This window comes from Callospermophilus lateralis, chromosome 10 (assembly GCF_048772815.1).
Source record: "Callospermophilus lateralis isolate mCalLat2 chromosome 10, mCalLat2.hap1, whole genome shotgun sequence".
In the NCBI taxonomy this organism is placed as follows: Eukaryota; Metazoa; Chordata; class Mammalia; order Rodentia; family Sciuridae; genus Callospermophilus; species Callospermophilus lateralis.
Window position 1 is genome coordinate 42,131,075 of NC_135314.1, and position 6,055 is coordinate 42,137,129.

Sequence of the window (6,055 nt, forward strand, 5' to 3'; positions counted from 1 at the left end):
ACAATTTGATGAGCTTGTTGACCATCAGATTGACATAGTTCACAATAGGACTATGCAGACTATTGATTCCTGTTATTAATGTACACGACTTGAGAAGAAAAAATGTTTTTTAAAGATCAGACTCTGTTAATATATCCTGATTGGTGTGTGTGTGTGTGTGTGTGTGTGTGTGTGTGTGTATATATATATATGAAAGAATATATAGCCTGGCGTGGTGGCACATTCTTGTAATCCCAGCTGCTTGGGTGGCTGAGGCAGGAGGATCACAAGTTCAAAGCCAGCCTCAGCAACTTAGCAAGGTCCTAAGCAATTTAGTGAGACCCTGTCTCTAAAAAAAAAAAAGAAAAAAAAAATTTAAAGGGCTGGGGATGTGACTGAATGGTTGAGAGCCTGTGGTTCAATTCCTTGTATTAAAAAAAAAAAAAACATAACATGCACATTCTTCATCTTCTTTCCATTTATTGGTTCTAAAATAACCTTGGTACATGGACATATTAATATAAGCCCACATGTGGTACCCTCAGACCTACTGTTAATGTACCAATACTACATTGGCCTTGAGTACTCCTATTTTATATGGATAAACTTTTTTGGTACATCTTTTCTGCAACAATGTTCCACAATAAACTCTTTTGGAGAAATTTATTGACTATGTTTTCAGTGATATTTTAGTGTTTGAGCATATAGTGCATATAGTACACACACCTTTGTTGTATATAAAATAATCCTGGAAAGTGTCTTTTTCCAAATGAGTAAAGCAGTGTGTAATACTTAGTAGTGGTCAGGTTTGGACCCTCCAGAACTACATAAAGCAGGCAACTATGTTCCTTCTCTTGGCTGTGCAAATTATCTCAGAGAGAGAGAGAAAGCAGATGTCTGTGCAGAATGTTCTTGGTCACTGGACACCTAATAATTAAGGTCTTATATTGACCACTATTGTTCTAGTTTTGAGGATTTGGGGACATTTCCCAAGTTCAAAAGAATTATGGTCAGTATTTGTAAAGTGTTGGTAACTGTGAAGTAAAATGATGGGGAATAGGGTAATAAATTATATCTCTCTCCACTTTGGTGTAACTTTTTTTTTTAAAGAAAGAGAGATGAGAGAAAGAGAGAGAAAGAGAGAGAGAGAGAATTTTTTAATATTTATTTATCTTAGTTCTCGGCAGACACAACATCTTTGTATGTGGTGCTGAGGATCGAACCCGGGCCGCACGCATGCCAGGCGAGCGCGCTACCGCTTGAGCCACATCCCCAGCCCCTGGTGTAACTTTTTAAGAATTTAAAGAGTAAAGAAATGCCATGGCACATGCCAGTAGGTCAGGAAGCTGAGGCAGGAGGATCACAAGTTCAAAGCCAGCCTCAGCAACTTAGTGAGGCCCCATGCCACTCAGTGAGACCCTGACTCAAAATATATAAAGGGCAGGGGATGTGGCTCAGTGGTTGAGTGCCCAGTACTAAAAATTTTTTTAAATGAAAAGAAATGCAAGAGCCCTTTGGGAGAATTTAATACAGTTGTTTTTTCTGATGATAATAATAAGACTTCCTACCAAACCCACAATTTGCTTGGATTTATTAAGAGTCCTTTTGGAGCCCTGTCTTAATTGAATGTCAGAAGTTGAGTAAAACAATGAAGGAATGCTGTACCTTATTGAAACATAGCAATAAATTAGTCTTCCACACTCACTTTTGACACACCAAAAAAAGGTTAGTAACATGTTACTATTATATAAAGCAATCAGATTTATGTAATATTGTCTTATGTATTTATATTTCTTAGTCACTAGATTATTAATCTCATGCACTTTTTTGGTGTTACAAGTCATGTTGCCACTGTTCATCGGTTTTAGAAACTATTTCCCTGACTTTGATTTGTTTTTATCACGTCAGACATATTGCTGAACAGCAAGAAAAGGGTTAAAAAAAATAGCTCTAATGAATAAAAGATGTGACATTAGTCTGCATGCATTTTTATAGTATTGATCACACCATAATTCTATTTTGAGTCCCTCATTTAATAGCAATAATAATGTTTTCATGACTATCACAGCTTCTCTCTCTCTCTCTCTCTCTCTCTCTCTCTCTCTCTCACACACACACACACACACACACACACACACACACACACACACACCTCTCAAGCTGCCAGTCTGTCTTAAGGCAGTGGCAGACGCCTGATTGGCAGTCTCTGTTTATTCTGTGACCAGATTCCTTCTAAAAGAAGGCTGGCCATGACTGCCTGAAGCCTATTGGCTGGGCATACTCAGGACCCTCCCCCCACCCCCGCCTTTTTTTTTTTTTTTTCATGGCACACACCACAGCAAAGTCTGTGCGGAATCCTAAACCAGCCCAATTTACATCCATTCATGAATCTGTGACGTCAGCAAGCCTTTGGGCTCCTTTGCGGTGGGCTGGAGGATTGTGCGGGTGGAATCCCCCTCCCCTTTATTTTTCTAATTCTGCAAGTCTCTTTAATAACCTTCCATCTTTTTAAAGCAAGAAAATGGAACAGCATGTGTAGGAATTCTTCATTGTTGTGAGTATTGCACTCTATTTTTCTGTTTCATCACTATTTATCTCACAAGGACAGATGGAGAATGTATTTGTGATTTGGGGTGATTAGAAAATTGATATTATTGAGGGAGAGAGGGTGAGAGAGACAGAGGCGGAGAGAAACCTGAAACCCGGTTACAGCTAGGAGCCACTGAAACTGACAGCTGGTTTTCCTTTGCTTGTCTGCCTGCTAGACGTGGACATTTTTCATTTACGGATCTGCACGTTACCTCTGGATGCTGGCTTGGCTTTCCTTAAAGGGAGATTCATTTCTCTTTGAGATGATGTGGGTGGTATTAGAGGAAAAGCAGAGAACACTAGAAAGGTGCTGTGGAAAGTGGGGCTAGCAAGACAGAGCAGGTTCTATCCTGTGGAGCACTTGCCTTCCCTGCCGCGGTCCTTTCCATCCCTATCCACCCTTCACCTTGCCTTTGTTTCATAATTGTGTAACAATTAATAACTTGAGAGCCCACTTTGAGGAAGATGAATACTTCTTGCTAATCATTTTTCAGCAGCTTTCATGATGGGAGTTATAGGGTTATATTTATATGTATTTGGAGCTCTTCTTATGTCACTCCATATACTTTATTTATATCATCAAAGACCTAAAAACCTACACCAGAAGCAAAAGAGAAATTACCCTTAAATTCTAATTTTTTAAAATACCCCTAATGAAGTGATTTCCTGCTAAGCTCCAAAATTATATTGCATAGAAATGAAGATGAATATTTTTCTAAGATGAATTTCCAACTTTAAATAGTTTATTACACTGTGTTTGGGAAATATGGAAAAGTTCTGTTGTGTGACATGTATGAAGTTGATTTTATAGTTTGCTTGTAGTTTTAACAAAAAGTATCTGTGATTGAATTTATTTTCCAAGCCTCTGTTTATTCTGGTGGAAGTTATGATACTAAAAAAGAGGGATGTGACATTGTGACATGTTCTGCCCCTGGGGCAACTCCTCAACCCAAATAATCTTGTAGCATTTTCCAACTATCTCACATTGAGCATTTTATATGCTAGTCAGCAACATGCCCTTGTTTTTTCTTTCTAGTGAGAGAGACATCAAAATGCCAGTTATTTATTATCTAGCCTTATGTTTACCTTGTGCAATCAATGTAGTTTGAGACTTTCATATTATAATCTTTTCTCATGTGCAGTGCTTCTAAATTATGGCTCTAATGATATCTTTTGAATTGTTCTTAATGAATCTTCTAACTGTAAACTAATTTAATTTCAAAATTATCATACCTAAGGATGTAACACTTTCTTTTTTTTTTTTTTTTTTTTTTTTTTTTTTTTTTTTAATTTTTTTTATTGTTGGTTGTTCAAAACATTACATAGTTCTTGATACATCATATTTCACACTTTGATTCAAGTGGGTTATGAACTCCCATTTTTACTCCGTATACAAATTACAGAATCACATCAGTTACACTTCCATTGATTTATATATTGCCATACTAGGGTCTGTTGTATTCTGCTGCCTTTCCTATCCATTACTACCCCCCTCCCCTCCCCTCCCCTCCCCTCTTCTCTCTCTACCCACTCTACTGCAGTTCATATCTCCCCCTTGTATTATTTTTCCCTTTCCCCTCGCTACCTCTTGTATGTAATTTTGTATAACCCTGAGGGTCTCCTTCCATTTCCATGCAATTTCCCTTCTCCCTCCCTTTCCCTCCCACCTCTCGTCCCTGTTTAATGTTAATCTTCTTCTCATGCTCTTCGTCCCTACTCTGTTCTTAGTTACTCTCCTTATATCAAAGAAGACATTTGGCATTTGTTTTTTAGGGATTGGCTGGCTTCACTTAGCATAATCTGCTCTAATGCCATCCATTTCCCTCCAAATTCTATGATTTTGTCATTTCTCAATGCAGAGTAATACTCCATTGTGTATAAATGCCACATTTTTTTTATCCATTCGTCTATTGAAGGGCATCTAGGTTGGTTCCACAGTCTTGCTATTGTGAATTGTGCTGCTATGAACATCGATGTAGCAGTGTCCCTGTAGCATGCTCTATTTAGGTCTTTAGGGAATAGACCGAGAAGGGGAATAGCTGGGTCAAATGGTGGTTCCATTCCCAACTTTCCAAGAAATCTCCATACTGCTTTCCAGATTGGCTGCACCAATTTGCAGTCCCACCAACAATGAACAAGTGTACCCTTTTCCCCACATCCTCGCCAGCACTTGTTGTTGTTTGACTTCATAATGGCTGCCAATCTTACTGGAGTGAGATGGTATCTTAGGGTGGTTTTGATTTGCATTTCTCTGACTGCTAGGGATGGTGAGCATTTTTTCATGTACTTGTTGATTGATTGTATGTCCTCCTCTGAGAAGTGTCTGTTCATGTCTTTGGCCCATTTGTTGATTGGGTTATTTGTTATCTTGTTGTCTAATTTTTTGAGTTCTTTGTATACTCTGGATATTAGGGCTCTGTCTGAAGTGTGAGGAGTAAAGATTTGTTCCCATGATGTAGGCTCCCTATTTACCTCTCTTGTTGTTTCTTTTGCTGAGAAAAAACTTTTTAGTTTGAGTAAGTCCCATTTGTTGATTCTAGTTATTAACTGTTGTGCTATGGGTGTCCTATTGAGGAATTTGGAGCCCGACCCCACAGTATGTAGATCGTAGCCGACTTTTTCTTCTATCAGACGCCGTGTCTCTGATTTGATATCGAGCTCCTTGATCCATTTTGAGTTAACTTTAGTGCATGGCGAGAGAAAGGGATTCAGTTTCATTTTGTTGCATATGGATTTCCAGTTTTCCCAGCACCATTTGTTGAAGATGCTATCCTTCCTCCATTGCATGCTTTTAGCCCCTTTATCAAATATAAGATAGTTGTAGTTTTGTGGGTTGGTTTCTGTGTCCTCTATTCTGTACCATTGGTCCACCCGCCTGTTTTGGTACCAGTACCATGCTGTTTTTGTTACTATTGCTCTGTAGTATAGTTTGAAGTCTGGTATCGCTATACCGCCTGATTCACCCTTCCTGCTTAGCATTGTTTTTGCTATTCTGGGTCTTTTATTTTTCCATATGAATTTCATGATTGCTTTCTCCATTTCTATAAGAAATGCCATTGGGATTTTGATTGGTATTGCATTAAACCTATAGAGAACTTTTGGTAATATCGTCATTTTGATGATGTTAGTTCTGCCTATCCATGAACAGGGTATATTTTTCCATCTTCTAAGATCTTCTTCTATTTCTCTCTTTAGGGTTCTGTAGTTTTCATTGTATAAGTCTTTCACCTCTTTTGTTAGGTTGATTCCTAAATATTTTATTTTTTGGGGGGATATTGTGAATGGAGTGGTTGTCCTCATTTCCATTTCAGAGGATTTGTCGCTGATATACAGGAATGCCTTTGATTTATACGTGTTGATTTTATATCCTGCCACTTTGCTGAATTCATTTATTAGCTCTAATAGTTTCTTTGTAGACCCTTTTGGGTCTGCTAGGTATAGAATCATGTCATCTGCAAATAGTGATAATTTAAGTTCTTCTTTTCCT